This window comes from Pogona vitticeps, chromosome 2 (genome assembly GCF_051106095.1).
Source record: "Pogona vitticeps strain Pit_001003342236 chromosome 2, PviZW2.1, whole genome shotgun sequence".
Lineage (NCBI taxonomy): Eukaryota > Metazoa > Chordata > Lepidosauria > Squamata > Agamidae > Pogona > Pogona vitticeps.
Genome location: NC_135784.1, coordinates 119,710,825 through 119,728,882, shown reverse-complemented (window position 1 = coordinate 119,728,882; position 18,058 = coordinate 119,710,825). Strand labels below are relative to the sequence as shown.

At 41.9% G+C, this 18,058-nt stretch overlaps 1 long non-coding RNA gene across 2 annotated transcripts in view; it reads right to left on the bottom strand.

Moving 5' to 3' along the window:
- Positions 1 to 18,058, bottom strand: part of LOC140704145 (uncharacterized) — a 37,051-nt gene that overhangs the window by 11,356 nt on the left and 7,637 nt on the right. For both annotated transcript variants that reach the window (XR_012083271.2, XR_013541941.1), the window contains exon 2: positions 9,307 to 9,372. This is a non-coding gene — a long non-coding RNA (uncharacterized LOC140704145). The remainder of the gene's footprint in view (positions 1 to 9,306; positions 9,373 to 18,058) is intronic.

Below are 18,058 nucleotides of genomic sequence, written 5' to 3'. Positions count from 1 at the left end.
TCTCAATTTCCTTTTTACTGCCAGGATAATTTATGCTCATATTGTAACAGGAACAAAATGATCTGTCTTGGAGGCAAGTCAATTTTTTTCCTAATAAGATTGTAAAAAGCAAATAAGATATCGCATTTAATAAACTCTACAGGTTCTGATGTTTGACTGTTAAGCGAAACATAAAAATAAATCTACAAATAAATGAAGCAAAAATCAATAATGATTATAAACTCCAGTGAGAAACTGGTTTCTTTTAATGTTCAAGGACAAATTTGCAAGTCAATCTATAATGTATGAACTAATTTAATCCGATGAAAAACTGGAAACAGTTGCCTAGAATTTACCTGAAAAATATAGTATATATTCCTCATTTAGATCTAGCGCTACGCAGTTATGTTGGCTTTATGGGATGATCATAAGGTGATATTTCACAATCATAACCTGATGAAGACACATATGAAAGCCGGCTGCAAGAACAAAGCAGCAGGAGCTCAGCCACAATTTACCAGACACTTGAGGAGACTGTGTCTATAGCTTGACCCCAACTGGAGCACACATACTGGCAAAGCATGCAAATACATGCAAAGCTGGCATGTTCATATCAAAGGCTGGGCCTTTCAGTCACCTCTGCTTAATTCCAGCTGTACTTCAGTCTTGCTAATAGCAGTCAAAGAAGCAGAGACTGATGAATGAGAGGGCTGGGAGAGGCCTAGTGGCACAGCCAACGCACATTACAAGAAGCTTTAGTGAACTTGGGAGCAAAGTGGCATTCTGAGAGGGAGTGTTCCAGTCTGCTTCAAGAAAGCTAGTGGCACTCTCTCGGGGCCTGCTCTATTTTGCAGGGTTGTCCTGAGGTTCAAGTTGCAGGAAGGGAGGTGTGCATGCCTCTTTGGAGGAAAGGCTAGATAGGAATGGGCCGGCAAATAAATAAACACACAAACAAATGTGGCAGGTATAGAATTTAATTCTGAGGTAGATTTGTTATCAATATTTGAGAATACAATGATAAGAATAGTCATGATAAGATGACTAAAGAACTGATTGTGACAAACCCAGACCTACTGGGATCTATCACACAGTTACTAAGCTGCCACCAACCATTCCCTATAATAAGTCACACAGACCAGGGATGGATTTTTAAACAACAAAAGAATAAGGTTTATTTTAAATACAAACAGGGTAAATAAAACAATCAGGTGAATAAAATAAAGTAACGTGGCTTATTCTCACACACACAAGCATACAGTTTGGTTCACCTAGAACCTTTAACTTAAAGCACAGACCCTGAACCCATCAGTTCTGGCTAACCAACAGACCCCTGAACCTTTCAGGCTGGTACTCTGACACACAGTAGTACCCTGTCAGACACCCAGACTCCCACAACAGCTTCTTCTTCCCCAGCTGCTGCTTCGTCCCAACCCAGTGTCTCACAGTCTGTCTCAGCATCTACTCTTCACCACACAGGCATCACATATTTATACAGTACAGCCCCTCCTCCTGACGTCCCGCCTTCCACTCCCCATAGGATGGAACTTTCCCTCCAAACCCATGACAGACAGGTAACATCAGTGCTGTTATGTAACACCTCCCCTCTTTATAAGTTGTTTTGTAGGGGGAAAGCTAAAAGTGCTTTTCACCAAAAAAAACAACCTGTATAAAATACACAACAACATTTATACATACCAGATAATACTTACATATACTTACGCTCCAAGTTAACCATAGCAAATATGCATTTAAACATTTTACCATATACAGTACATCAATTTACCTTTATTAATACCAACCAAATTCAAAACCAGGTACATTTTAACTTTTTGTTTTCATTATATACATATAGTCCATGTTCTTTCGCCGTCTTCAGTCTTCAGGTCTTCTTGATAAGGCGTCAGCAACACAGTTCACTGACCCTCTGACCACCTTCACTTCAAAGTCATAGTCCTGTAGGTTTAAAGCCCACCTCATAAGTTTGCTATTGTGGGTTTTCATTGTCTTTAACCATTGCAATGGTGAATGGTCAGTACACAGAACAAAATGTCTTCCCCAGATGTAAGGCTTGGCCTTCTGGATCGCGTAGACTATGGCCAAACACTCCTTCTCCACGGTTGCCAAATGTCTCTCACCTTTTTGAAGTTTCCTACTCAGGTAGGACACTGGATGCTGGTCACCATTCTCATCCTCTTGGCACAGAACTGCTCCTACCCCGCTGTTAGACGCGTCGGTGTAGATGATAAACTCCCGGTCGAAGTCTGGAGCACGCAGGACAGGATAGTTGATTAACGCCTCCTTCAACCTCTGGAACGCCGCCTCACAGTCGCCGGTCCACGGGATGCGGTCATCAGCCTTCTTCCTCGTCAGATCGGTCAGCGGAGCCGCAATCTCGCTAAACCTCGGGATGAACTTTCTGTAGTAGCCCACCAACCCAAGAAATGATTTGACCTTTTTCTTGGTGTTGGGTCTAGGCCAATCACGAACTGCTTCTATTTTGGCCTCCAGGGGTTTTATCATTCCTCCCCCTACCATGTGACCCAAGTATTTTATTTCTGGGCTACCCAGCTGACACTTGCTGGCCTTTACTGTTAGCCCTGCTGCACTTAACCTCTGCAGCACTAACTCCAGGTGTATCAGGTGATCTTCCCAGGTATTACTGAAGATCCCTATGTCGTCAATGTAGGCCACTGTAAAGTCACTGAGCCCTGCCAAGGTCTGGTCCATCAGCCTTTGGAATGTGGCTGGTGCATTTCTGAGACCAAAGCTCAGGACTCGAAACTCATAGAGACCAAAAGGGCTGCAAAAGGCAGTCTTTTCTTGATCCCTGGGATCAATTCTTAATTGCCAATATCCCTTTACCAGGTCCAATGATGAGATGAACCGACAACCCCCTATGGTTTCAATCAGGTTGTCTAGCCTGGGCATTGGGTAGGCATCAGGAGTGGTTACACGGTTTAATTTCCTGTAATCGACACAAAACCTAATGCTCCCATCAGGCTTGTCCACAAGGACTATCGGAGAGGACCAAGGACTAGAAGAGGGGACGATTATGTTCTCCCTCAGCATTTCGTCCAACTCCTTCCGCACCTTGTCCCTATAGGGTCCCGTTACTCGGTATGGGGATACTGCCTGCGGGGGTGCATCCCCTGTGTGGATCCGATGCATCACTCCCTTCACTATCCCCGGCTTGTTGGAAAACACCTGTTGATATTTTCTAAGCAGCATTTTTAGTTCTTGCTGCTGGTCTTGGGTGAGTGCAGGACTGATCTTTACCTCCTCTGGGTTGTATTTTACTTCCCCTCTACCCTCCCAGAAGGGTAATTCAGCTTCCTCACTCTCAGCTGCTTTTATCGCGAATAAAACCCTCTGTTCCCCTCTGTAGTAGGGTTTTAGGGCATTCACATGAACCACCCTCCTTGCTTGGTTCTCCTCCTGCTCTATTAGGTAGTTCAGGTCTGACATCTTGGAAATGACCCTATATGGTCCTGCCCATTTGAGCTGCAGTTTATTCTCTCTGCAGGGCCTAAGCCAAAGCACTTCCTCCCCTGGGTCAAAGTGCCTCTCTCTAGCTTTGTGGTCATACCATGTTTTCTGTCTGACCTTCTGAGCTTGCAGGTTTTCTGCTGCCAGCTCTAGATTTCTCCTTAGGTCATTCATCAAGGTGTCTATGTAAGTCACAACGTCTTGTGGGTCATCCTGGGTGATCTGCTCCCAATTTTGTTTGATCAAATCAAGGGGCCCTTTCACCCGTCTCCCAAATAGAAGTTCAAATGGACTAAACCCGGTACTGGCTTGTGGCACTGATCGATAAGCAAACAAAAGGGGTTGCAGCTTCTGGTCCCAATTGTTTGGATTCTCTGCCAAGTAAGCCCTAATCATGCGCATTAGAGTCCCATTGAACTTCTCAGTTAACCCATTACTTTCAGGATGATAGGCAGTGGTTTCCTTGTGCTTAATTCCACAGATCTGCCATAAGCGTTTCATGAGCTTTGATGTGAACGATGCTCCCAAATCTGTGATTATCTCTGAGGCAAATCCCATCCTGGACATATACCCCACCAAAGCATCGGCCACTGTGTTAGTCTCAATGTTAGTCAAGGGTATGGCTTCAGGATACCTTGTGGCATGGTCCACAATTGTTAGGATGAACCTGTTCCCCCTCTTTGTGGCCTTGGGCAAAGGTCCCACTATATCCACCCCTATGCATTTGAACGGAGTGTCAATCACAGGCAAAGGGCACAACTTTGCTTTGGTCCTGTCGCGGTTATTCCCCTGCCTTTGACACACATCACATTGTTTACAGAACTCCCTGATCTGCTTCCCTATGTCAGGCCAGTAGAAATTCTGTGTTATTCTCTGCTGTGTTTTGTTCACTCCTAAGTGTGCAGCAAACATGTCAGAGTGACCCCTTTGTAAGATCATGGGGCGATACTTTTCAGGTACCACCAGTTGACTTCTGATCCCATCTCCCCCTTTTGAGATATTCCTCAGGGTTTCTCTATATAAAATCCCCTTTTTCTCCAGAAATCTCACTGGGGTTTCAGGTGTCAGCTGGGCGTCAGTCACCTGTTCAAAACACTTTTGGAGAGTGGCGTCTGCCTTTTGCTCCTGTCCAAATCTGCTGTCTGTGGTTAAGGTTTCCACCACAGCTTCTGAACTCCCCCCACCTGCTTCCGTCTCTGGCTCATCATTACCCCCCTGAACTGTCCCTGTGGTGGCTTGTGAGCGTGTAATCACTAGCACCCGTTTCACATGTTCAGCCAGGTCATTTCCCACGAGCACGGCTGCTGGCAGAGTCGATGAAATCGCTATCCGCCAATCTCCCCTCCAGCCTTGAAAGTTGACAGGTACCTCTGCTACTGGCAGAGAGATTATCTGCCCCTCAATCCCTGCCACCTTCATGCTCTCATTTGGGATTATAAACTCCCTAGGGATGATATCTGGATGGCATAGGGTTACTTGGGAACAAGTGTCCCGCAGCCCCCTATACTGACGGTCAAGTATTCCTACGTCCACCCCTGCTGTCTCAAACAACTGAGAATCTGTTTTTATCAGCAAGCAGCGCTTTACCTCCAGAAGAGGACCATTTTCCTCAGCCTGATCAGCAGAGGCAGCTGTCCCAGACTGAGTAGCCATGGCAACAGGCTCCCTCTGTGACACTGAGCCTTGCTCTTTCTGGACACAGAACACAGCTTTTGGCTTGGTCCCACTAGAATTCTGAGGCACCATTCCTTTTAGCTGCTTTAATTTTTCACACTCTGAGATTAGATGACCCTTTCCCTGACAGAAATAACATTTTCTAGTGTATTTGGATTCTCTCTCCTCTTGTTTCGGTTTTCCCTCCAAATTCTGAGGGCTTGGTTTCATGCCTGAGGGCTTCCCTTCACCATGGGCCCCTCCCCCTTGCTGGCTTTTCCCTGGTCCCTGAGAGTACTTGCTGTAGGTTTCTTTGGGTTTACCTACAGATTTCCCCTCACCCAAGGGCTTTCTTATTTGGGAGATAAAATCCGCGATTTCTGCGGCTGCTGCCACAGATTTCGGTTTCCTTTCCCTCACCTGGAATTTCAATTCCCCCTGCAGGACTGAATAGAACTGTTCCAGGGCTATCAAGTCTTTAAGCTGCTCATAGGTCTCTATTCCCTCCTGCGATAGCCATTTCTCAAGCAGCCTCACCAATTGGGCCCCCACTTGGGTAAAAGTCTGTTCTGGTTTCTTGGTGAGGGACCTGAATCTTTGTCTCAGCTGCTCTGCATTTATCCCATGTCTGGCAAACACCAGTTTTTTAAACTCTGCAAAATCTTTCATCAATTCCTCAGGCATCTCGGCATAAACCTCAGCCAGGCTACCACTGATTAAAGACCGCATGATGGTCATCTTCTCAGTTTCCCTTACTGAGAAGTCCACAAACGCTCTTTCCACTAAGGAAAAGAACACCTCAGGACAATCTCCCTTGTGGTACACAGGGAATTTCTTCAGGTCAGCCTTAGACAATTGGCCTCCCTCAGAATCCCTATTATTATTATTGTTCTGGTTCATCAGTTCCAGTTTTCTTAATTCAAACGCCATTTTCTCTCTCTCCAATGCCAATTCAAATTGTCTCTGTTTCTCTCTTTCCTCCCTTCTTTCTCTCTCTAATCTTTCCTCCATTTCCCTCACCCTCAGTTCATGCTGTTGGGCTAGGAGTATTTTCCTGAGTTCTGGGTCCTGCTCTCCTGTGCTGTCACCCTGCACTGAGCCAAATTCATCCTCAGAACCTTGGTCAATCTGGGGGTCTTTCACCTCACTCATGTCTGCTACTTGGCTTCGAGTCAAGGGCATACCCCCCCCTCAGAACAGGCTGCTTTAAAAAGTCAAGCCTCAAAATAAAACGACCACTTTTTTCCTTTTACCTCAGAACCAGCTCTCCCTAGAGATTGCTGCTGTTCTTCAGCACTAAAGTTGCAACAGTATCGAGTCAGAGCCTACCCCCCTCTGCTGGGCCTCTCAGCTGGCAAGCTAGCTCACTGTTGCTACGCAGATTTGCCTCAGCTTTTCCCGCCAAAACTAGGCTGCCTCAGAGCACCTTAATCTAAGTCTCCCCAGTTGGCACGTTCTTCTACTAGCGCACCTCCCCGTGAGGTACACCTAGAAGATTACCTACGCGCCTCAGACTGTCCCTGACTAGACCCCCCTTGCTCTGGGCACACCTGCCAAGGCTTTGCTGGACCGCTGGACAACTGGACCAGTCGTATCCCACACGCTGGACACCAATCAATGTGACAAACCCAGACCTACTGGGATCTATCACACAGTTACTAAGCTGCCACCAACCATTCCCTATAATAAGTCACACAGACCAGGGATGGATTTTTAAACAACAAAAGAATAAGGTTTATTTTAAATACAAACAGGGTAAATAAAACAATCAGGTGAATAAAATAAAGTAACGTGGCTTATTCTCACACACACAAGCATACAGTTTGGTTCACCTAGAACCTTTAACTTAAAGCACAGACCCTGAACCCATCAGTTCTGGCTAACCAACAGACCCCTGAACCTTTCAGGCTGGTACTCTGACACACAGTAGTACCCTGTCAGACACCCAGACTCCCACAACAGCTTCTTCTTCCCCAGCTGCTGCTTCGTCCCAACCCAGTGTCTCACAGTCTGTCTCAGCATCTACTCTTCACCACACAGGCATCACATATTTATACAGTACAGCCCCTCCTCCTGACGTCCCGCCTTCCACTCCCCATAGGATGGAACTTTCCCTCCAAACCCATGACAGACAGGTAACATCAGTGCTGTTATGTAACACTGATTACCAATTTATTAACAGCAGCTAGACTAATAATAGCTAGGCAATGGAAATCAAAATCTGAATTTCGAATGGAAGAACGGTATAATGAAATATGGAACATTGCTATAAATGATAAGTTAGCTTGTAACTTAAAGGTTAAGAAAGGTGAGATGAAAAGGAGTAATTTTTAGGATATATGGGGCAAATTTCTTGAATATGTGCTAACAAGGGGAAAAAGGGAAAGCTAAAAATCAAGAATCAATTCACTTCTGGAGAAGAGGACAATAAAGGAAGAAGAAGAATAAAGATAGAGGGAGAAGAGGATTACTGCAAGAGGTCCCGACTAGGTTGGTGGGGAACACAGTCAATTTGTATTTTGGTTTATTTATTTGTATGTTTATGTTGTAGTTTAAGAAATAAAAAACCCTGGAAAACAAACAAATGTGGCACATATTTGTGAATAGTGTTGGTGGAGGCATCAGGCTGAAGATGTCCAAGTGACATCTTCCACCCAGCTCGTGTTCACTGGCTGGAGGGTCACAAAACAAAACTTCCAATTTTTAAGAAGCACAACACCATTGCAATGTCACGGCAAAGATCTTTCTCTTCAGGCAAAGCTTCCCTGAGTATGGGGTTTTAAAGATGGATTGTTTTACCTTACTGCATTGACTGTGTTTTAGTGTTGCATATACTTTTTGGTATTGTATTCACTGATTGTTTTAGTATTGTATACTCATTTTTACTAAATACTGTATTTTAATTATTGTACATTGCCTTGGGTCCTTTTTAAGGAGAAAGGCAGGTTAAAAATATTTCAAATCAATCAATCAATCAATCTTTAGCAGGCTGATAATTTCCCCAAAATTGCTTACCTGCTCATATTATCTCTTAGGAACAGGAATCTTTCCAACACACTACTATCCATTTGATTTCAGAGGCAATGGAAGGCCTGAGATTATCAACAAAGTTGGCAGTAACCAGAGAATACTGCTCAAAAGACTGCACATATCAGCCAAAACACTGATTTGGGGTTTCATCTTCCTTTTGATTACAATGCTGAACTTTAGACCAATTTACATGTGCTAGAAAAGTTTCACATGCTGGCCTAACTAAGACAACAGCTAGTGCTTGGCATCATTCAGCAATCTGGGGTGATCCTAGGAGATGTGCCGGCCACTGATTAGCCTTGTTGAGGGGACGGATCTTGATGGAACACTTTTAAGTAATGAGCCCATGATGATGGAGCTCTTCAGCAAATCAAACAGGACTGTCTCTAATGGTAAGAAGAATAGTCTTTATGGTAGTAATTTCTGAGACAGATTATGGAATATGCACAGATTAAGTCTGACCTCCAGTAGGGCCTGGAAACATGTATACATTAATGAACTGGAGTGGCAAAGGCTGCAGAAGGAAAAATTGGGACTGGAGGAATAAGAGGAACAGAAGACGTATCCAAGACTTGCAGCCATTGAATCTTGCAAATGTTACCAATAATACATTTGTTTAGGATCTTGTTTAAGTAAAAATCCATTAAGGTAATTTATTTTATCCAGGTCAAAAGACCCAGTTTATGGCCACTGTAAATCAGGATCCTCAGATTTATAATCATACTACTTTTCTGACAGAAAGCAATTAACCTTTTAAGAGACATGCCAAAAAACATAACTTTGCCATTAGTACCGTCCTGTCTGACCAGCTGACTCAGATGTTTTCCTGAGGGAAATTCTTTGGTTTCATTGTTTCTGCAAACTGCTCTTCCTAGCCACAAGAAAGGGTGATCCTAGGAGGATAGTCAATAGGAAAATTCCCAGAAGATCACTCTGTGTTTTCCTTTATTTATTTATTTTTAAAAAGCAATTTTTAGAAAAGAAAGAAGTGACCCTTGCCACTCCTAGCAGTCAGGAGGTGTGTGTGTGTGTGTGTGTGTGTGTGTGTGTGTGTGTGTGTGTGTGTGTGTGTGAGTGAGAGAGAGAGAGAGAGAGAGAGAGAGAGAGAGAGAGAGAGAGAGAGGGAGGAACAGCTTAAGTGGGAGAAAAATCTCTTACCTTGGACAGAAACTTTTATTTTCAGCCTCCACCAGACTATTTAGAGAGAGTCCCAGCCATTTTATCCTGTATGTGATACAAAATTTGTTGATGAATGATAGCCCTTTCAGCCCAGCTTGTGTTTGTTAGCTAGGGGGAGCAAAACAGAACACAGAGTAAATCTCAGTAATAAAACAATAAAACTGCATTGCTTTCAAAAGTCAAGATTCATTAACACACAGAATACACTATGTGCAAAGTGAGTCTCACAGAATAATCAGTTACTCTTTTATAGTTCTGAGTGAAAAATTCCAAAGAAAAAACTGAGTATGAGCAGGAATCCATAAAATTAAAAACTGCTGAAAAAGCAACTACACAGAGGATAACTTTCTTTAATAGGCTGTTCAGACTACATGGTCAAGATATGTGTACTCATCTCTTTGACCTAACTCAGTGAATACGAACTTTCATATACACTCCAGTGCCAAAGTATAGACACTTACTTACTTTGAGCTTTCACATTCCACATTATCTCACTTCCCCCTCAATACCACATCCTGTGAGCTGAGTGCCTTGTTCTTGGTACAACCAGTGGACACAGGCCAAAGCCAGAGAGCAAGGATGGTGTTGAGAGGCCCTCTGGTGCCAGGCCTGGGTTCAGAGGTACAGCCCCAAAGCTGAGTATTGTCAGGCTTGTTACTCTTAATGTGCTTGGGTTGGTTGTTGAAACCATATGCTACATCAGGCAGTGGGTGCCGTAGTTAATTTGAAACTGCAAATGTCCATCAAGACAGTCCCCATAGCCAGCCACTTCGCAGAAGCAGAGTCCTTTAATAAGGCAACTAGGTCAGTCCATACCAATGAAGGAAGAGCAGGTCTCTTGTAAATTTAGTGGCTCTCAAATGCCCATTCAAGACCAACCAACCCATGCTCAAATAATTTGCCATACCTACTTTTCTTTCCATTATTCTAGCTCAGTTTGATGCTGTACATGGGATAAATCAGCAGGCCCAGGAGGTACCCACACCTCGTCCTTAAGATCCATAGGATAGAGCCCATGAGCCCATGAAACTTCATGGCAGCTGATTCCATGCCAAAACAAAGTCTTTGTTAGTTTCCTGTACTGCGCTGACTGGAATGGGTGCTTTTAAAAGCCTCTCTGGTTGAGTAGGAGTAGTGAAGAGTTACTGCTGAAATGCTGAAATGCATAGACCATAATGCAGTACACACTAATGTACACTAAAGTCAATGGATTTTAACTCACTGTGTTATCCAATAGAGTGTGGCTACTCGAGGCAACAACATCAAGAATAAATGAGTTATTTTATTGCTCATAATCACTCAGAATACATTCTGAAACACTTTTATTTCTCATACTGCTGTGTCAAGTAGCCACACTACTGGAAAATACAGTGAGTTTAAGCCCACTTTAGTGTACCTTAGTCTGTGCTGGATTATGGTCTATGCATTTCTGCAATAACTCTTCACTACATCCATCACAACAAAGTAAAAGGAGGGAAGTTTGAACATATAAAATTATTGCATGTATTTTTTGTGCCATTGAGGCTTCTTTGCCACCCAAACAGCCTTCTCAATGCTGCAATCTCTCTCTCTCTTTCTTTCTTTCTCTCTCTCTCTCTCACACACACACTTTCATTTTTCCCTCATGCCACCCCACCCCACTCCACCCCAATAGCCTTCATCTCAATGACTTCAAAAAAACCCAGTGCATAGATTATATATTTTTTGTTTTGTCAACAGGGACAATTGGGAGTTAACACAATACTGGTTGCCTCTGTTTTTGTCCGTGTGTGGTCAAGGAGAGCAAAATAATTGATTCAACAAGCTCACCAATGCATCCTGATTTTATATATTGCTCCAGGCTGCTTCTTTAAAAAATAAAAATAAAAAATGGATAGCATTATAACTGCAGGGAGAGGGAGAGAGAGAAATCTTGCTGTGAAATAAAATCAATTTATTAGGATCATTGCAACAAAAGAGAGCAAGAGAAAGCAGTGACAACATATTGGCCTTGGGCAGACTGGGAACACAGGGGTGCAAATTCTTGCACAACCAAACCCAGGCACTCACTCTCTGGCTTTGACTGAATCATTGTCTGCCAGGGTGACTTAGAGAAAGGAGACACTAAAGAAATAAATTGAGACCTGGATCAGGGTTTTTGAATTCAGTTTAAAGTCATGTGGGGTCTCTGCCCCTCCAGCTTTTTTAATATTTATTTTTTGCATTCAGTATTAAAAAAAAACAAAACCCAACAACAGAATACCACATAGAAAAGAACCCAAAACAGAGCTCTCCTTGCAGCCTGACACACATGTGGGGAGACAGACCTCTCTCCTTTCCTCCCTTCCCCTCCCACAGCTCCTTCTTCATTCATTGGGTTTGTCTCTCTCTCTCTCTCTCTCTCTGATTTCTACCAAGCAGGCAGATTGAGAGGGTAGTGTTGCCTTTTGCCAAGACCTAGGCTGGTTATTTGCCAGGGGTTTTTGAATCTAGGTCAAAGTTATCTGCCTCTGAAGTAAAGAGTATTTGTTGAGAGTCAATATCTTATTTCTATTTTCTTTTTATGATGTTGTCATGCGAACCATGGGCAGCGCATGACTGAAGCAGGGGGACGGGGCCCACTGTGTAATTGAAGACTGAAGCACACCTTTGCTCACTCCAGAAGGAACCAATGGATGGCTCCTTCTTCAGGCATCCTTTTCATTGGCTTCCTGCCACTTACCACAATTTCCAGTCAAATATGATATGACCCAAACAAATGGCAGAAGAATAAAGACAGAGCAAGCCATAATTTGAAAGCACTCTGCCTGTGCGATGAGGAAGCCAACAATTGAGAATCCTTTAAGGGAAAGCCTGACTGACAGGTACTGTAGCTGAGATTAGGTTGTCATTACATACCAGCTTTCCATCTGGCACCAGGTAGAGGATGAGCAAGACAGCATTTTGTACCAGCTGTATTCCTTAATTGTGTGTGCAAGGAGACCAGCAGAATGGATGTTATTATAGCCTATATGGAATGAAACAAAGCCACAAACATCTGGACTTTGACGTCAACAAGATGAATATTCTAGGGCATATTGGCCATTTTTTTCCTAAGGAGACAGGAGGTATATTTCACCATGGTAAACACGTGTTATTCAAGTGTAAAAGTGGAAATTTATTCAGACATCAGTCTGTGTAGCCATGTGTAATAGATATAACTGCTTTCACTACAGTCTGCAATATATACTTATTCAGTTTTAGTCACTCTGGAGCTTTGATGTGGAAGAAGCCAGAACAGACACCTATGTTAATTTGGGGGGGGGGCATTATCTCCGATGTGCAGGCATACACAACTAGTGACCCAGAATTCTTCATAGAGCCCAACAGCTATGTGTGGCAGTCCATCTGGAGCCTGATAAACCTCTTGTTTTTGCTCCTAGCCTGGGACTGCAAAAAACAGAAGGGTTATCAAGCACCTGGCAGGATACAGTGAATGACAAGGGAGATGGATTCAACTTACAGTTGCCAATTAACATAACAAAAACAATCCCCCTGAGCTTTCTTTCTTTTATGTAGTTGGATTGTTTATGTTCTTTGCTGAGTATTCTCTACCTGGAAAACACTGAAAAGGTACACCATAAGTCATAAGTTGTCATTGTTGTCATTGCCTTGTCATCATCACCACCACCACCACCACCATCACATTCTGTAACAAGATGTGCTTACTTCAGATGAGTCCTGAACTAAACTGAGATGTTTTTGATTTGGGGGTTTAGAATTTGTCTGATGAGAGGTAGGGGCCCTCTTGAATGTTGACAAGTTCAGTTTCTCAAATGTTTCAGCCAAATGTGTGGCCTCCTCTGAAAACATATCAGTTGTACACAAATATTTATTAAAGCCTGAGTTATTTTCAGTATTGGGTGAAAGAAATGGTACCTCCTCCTGATGGCCGCAAGCAGAGACTATCCAGAACCTACCAATCCCCATGGACCTCTAAGAAAAAGAAAAATGTTGTATCCTGAGCTGCAGAGAATAGGGACTTGCTGCAGGGTTTACTTCCAAAATGTATCAGATTTCTTCATGACCAATTAGGATCTGCCGTCTTATTGCCAGATGTATTGGTCATCTTGTTTGGAGGGATTCCAGGAGTTTTGGTCAAAAAGACAATTTTCTGGGCTGTTACTTACAATGGTTTTATATATTACCAAGCCCTTCTGCTCTTATTTTTATACTCTGGATAAAAATGTTAGATGGCAACAGTCTCTTAAAAGTACGATGAGCATAGCCCTAATGGAGAACCCCATATATAAGCCTTTTAAGAAAGTGGTGGTGAAATGGAGGAGATGCCTGTTGATCGGGGGGGGAGGACAGTGATTACCCCCGTTTGATCTGGGAAACTCTCCAAACAACCAGCGGGCAGAAACAAACAGCTGAATAGCTTGCTTGCAAGTTGCTGGCAGCCAGCAATGGAGAAGTGATAAATCAGCTAATTAACATCGCTGTTATCATTGGGTGAGAAATATTTTATAACTGTACTGCTTTATGACTATCCCTGGACGAGACAATCCCTATAACAGAAACAGTGTTTCCTATCCTCACCACCTATAGAGCAGTGGTGAATCTGGAGAGAGGGAAGAGATGCAAAGAGATGCAAAGAAAATAAATTGGACATTAATTAGATATTTAATTATACTTCAAGGAAGGAAGTTTGGTTTTACTTTGGTGTTAGAAACTAAAGAAATCTTTCTCTTAAAATCATCATCAGTTAAACAACTCTGGGGACTTAAACTTGTCTATGTTATGGCTACAGCTATCTACAGTGTTGGCAAAAAGCCCAGAACAATGACCTTGAACACTCTATGGCGGTTCTGACTTGCTTTGGACCCATGGAAGCAAGTACAGTGGTGCCTCGCATAGCGAGGTTAATCCGTTCCGGATTAACCCTCGCTATGTGAAAACATCGCTGAACGGATCAAGAAAACCCATTGGAACGCATTAAACATCGTTTAATCCATTCCAAATGGGCCGAAAACTCACTGTTCAGTGATGTTTTCCTATGGCTGGCAGCCATTTTCGCGCCCTCCCCTCGCTTTCGGGGCTTCCGGCGGCCATTTTGGAGCCGCCAAACAGCTGATCCGCGGGTCGCAAAGCGAAGATCGGTAAGCGAAACGCTTACTGACCTTCGCTATGCGAGTTTCGGCCATAGAGGCCATCGCTTTGCGATCGCAGTTGCGATCGAAAAAACCCCCTCGCTATGCGGATTCGTCATTCTACGATGCGCTCGTTAAGCGAGGCACCACTGTATTGATGGAATTGGACTGATTACTTTAAGCAACTGGACAACTTTCACTTGGAATACAATTATTTGATATCTGGGACATAATGCTACAACAAGAAAAATTTGGGGATGAAACAAAATCTACACTTCAAACAATTTTGGAAAATTTTGGAGATCCCACAATGAAGAGGCAAAATTATTCAATGAGCAGTTAAGGAAGGACTATAGTCAATAGGAGATAGAGAATAATGAACAAGGAAATGAGAGGGTGGTGGATGATGTATGCCAATCAAAGGAAGAGCTGAAGGAATTCAGTGGAGAAAATTTAGGAGATCTCATTTTAAACCTGGAGCCGAGGAGAGTCTTAGGTGTGCTAAGGGAAGATAAGGGGAAAAGAACCAGCAGATTTAATTAAAAATAGCATGGAAGATATATTGGAGATAGATCAAGTGCATAGAATGATCTCAGGGACAGCAGAATTTTTAGAGACATAGAAATAAGAATTGGGAAAAGACAAACAAGAGAAGGAGTTACTTACAAAGATGAAAAGGAAAAAAACATTAAGATGGCCTTCAATGGTGAAAGCATGTATATACCTAACTTCTGGAATTGTAAGGGGACACATTTTATATATTAGAAAAGGGAATTAAACTGAAATAAGGGATCACTAATCAGGGTAAAGGCATAACATGGTGGTTCTTAAGGTAAATTGAAGCTAGACATAAGGATGAGGTAAAACAAATAATACTTAATTAACATATATTAGATATGATATAATATAGACATGGCAGAAAATGCAGAGATAGAAATAGATTAGCAATTATATAAAGAAAAGCTGTATAAAAGGCTTTAGATAACATATATTATGTGTTAGGAACCTGTTTAGTTATTATTGATATAAAATACAAAGTTGGTTGGATAAATCACCTCAAACTCATTTAGGTTTGAAACCAGAATTGCTTTTATTAGGTAATTTATTAAAAGATTTTGAGAACATTGTATACTATGAGAGCAATATTATGATAGTAGCCAATATTGTACACTAAAATACACATATGAATGGTTTAAGTGCTTTAAAAATGTACAGAATTTGAAGGGACAACTAAGAAGATGCACGAAAACCCAAATATTTATAAGCAACCCATGTAACACAATGTTTAACAAGCATTAACTGAATGTAGATATATTGAAAAACTAATAAAATGTTTCAAAAAAGAGAGTTATTTGAATTGTCCTAGTGTGTCCATTGTTTCTAAACAACTTTGCAGTAAATAAAGCTTATTGGAGATGCATAAATTATTCTTGAAGAAGAAGAATTTGCCCTTTCTGGAAAAAAGGGAATTACAAAAGTGGCTTTTGTTTTCAAATGTGGAGATGCTAGACCTGCTGTTTTGATGATTTCTTTAAAACAGAATTATTTATCATTTCTTAATGAAGCAAAAACGATTGCCTCCAACCTCATCTCACCCCACCTGAAAACAGCCCAAGCCTCCCTGGGTGGTATGCAAAAATGAAATAGAACATGAAGTTGCAAGCTAATTATCAGGCTGCTAAAGTTTTTGTGATACTTGTGTTTTTGTGTGCTAAAGTTTCGTAAGCAATGTCAACTTGAAAGCAGATCCTGCCACAATTTTCCAAACAAGTGAAAATTGTTACTCCTTTTTGAACGTCCGTGTTTCTTCATGATAAAGTGGGGGGGGGGACCACAGAACATTCCACAACTTTATGTTGGCTATTCTAGATTACTCGTTGTCTAGAGCTGTCTGTAGTGACAAATGACAATTAGGTAATATAAAAAAGGATGGGTGGGAGTGTTGCATAACCTAAGCCCTGGCCATGATGGCAGATGACTCCTTCTAGCCTTCACCTACCCAGCCACTCCCCCAGCATGAGTGTCAGAGGTGGAGATGCCACTGCATGTATAAAAACAAGCGGCACAAAATTGCCGAGCTCTGAAGGAATTGTATACATTCCCTTTCAACATGCAGAAGGGATTTTTTCAAAAACCTCAAACTAAAAACAACAACAAAAATCAAGTCTAGTGCATTGTCTTTTGCAATGATACATAAGTGCATAATTGCCAATGACAGATCGTACTCTTGGATTATTTGTATGTAACTTTCATTTCTCTGGTATGTAGGGGGAAGAAAATTGTGTGAACATAAAAGGTTGTTTCCTCCATTTGTTTGCCTCCCACTCCCTTCCTGCCTTTAGATGATGTTGCAGTGCTTTCTTCTGCTGAAGAGGTAAGCTTGTTTGGTTCACATGATGACTTGTCTCTTCAGCAAATTAGAAAACTGTAGTAGAAACAAGAAACAAAGCTCTTGTCATGTGCACAGGTAGCTTCGGTGTATGTATGTTACTACTTTGCTCATTAGTCCCACATACTAGCATGTAATTATAAACTAATAAGCAGAAGAGTTTACTACTGAGTTACATAAGAAAAACCCTGCAGAAAATAATGTAGGAAAAGAAGCAAAATGGGGCATGGGCGGGAACAGTAACATGAACTTAAATAAAAGTGTGTGTATTGGAATTCATAGACTGTTCAAAGGTACACAATAAAATATGTGCTGAGGAGGCAATGTGAACAAAAATGAGATTCACAGAGAGTAATAATAAAACACCATTTGGGGAAAAACACGAAGAGACATAAAACAGAACTGTGTCTGCTGATCTTTTTCTTTGTGAATGTACAAAGGCTTTTGCATAAAGACATAGCCACTGATTATAATTAGTTGAAGAAGATTTTCTCCCAATCTTTTAAATGCAAATTAATGGATTCTACGACAAAAAAGTCCTTGACACCTCTTGAAGGAAGACTCATGTTAAATGAATTATTCTCTAAGAAGAACAGCCAAAAGCTATCAAGGAAAGATAGAACTTCGTCTCAAATAAAGTGGACCAGTCCTGTTCAAAGACAGCCATAATTTCAAAGTAGCTTCTCTGTCATGCAAAGGTTTTTCACTGAGTAAGATAAAGTACCTTTGAGTATACATATTGGAACCCACGTTCCAGAAAGCTTGGAGACTTAATTTAAACATATGACCTACTTCAGTAGGCTTGTCTCCTTGTGTTTCGGGGTTATGCTTTGCTTTGCTTTTTAAATAGTTCACCCATGGAATTGTAGGCAAAAAGAAAAACAACAACAGCCACCTAAATCGTATCTTGATGGGGAAATATGCAAGTTCTGCTTTCACCTTATTAACCTCAAATAAGCAATTTGCAAATGTTAGTAATGTTAAGGCAGATACATTAAAAAAGGATCACTTTTCTCCAACATGGAAATTTCCTTCTCACCACACACTTCATCTGCCTTCTTGTAACCCATGTTTCCCTTCTTAACCTAGCTACATGGGTACCCATCTTTTAAACTTTGAAAAATATCCCAGGTAGTTCAGTATCAAATGCTTCTTTTACGGTACAAGTAGCTTAAATCAGACACCTGTGCATTTCTCTTCTGGTCTGCTGTCATTCTTTATTTGCCTCACC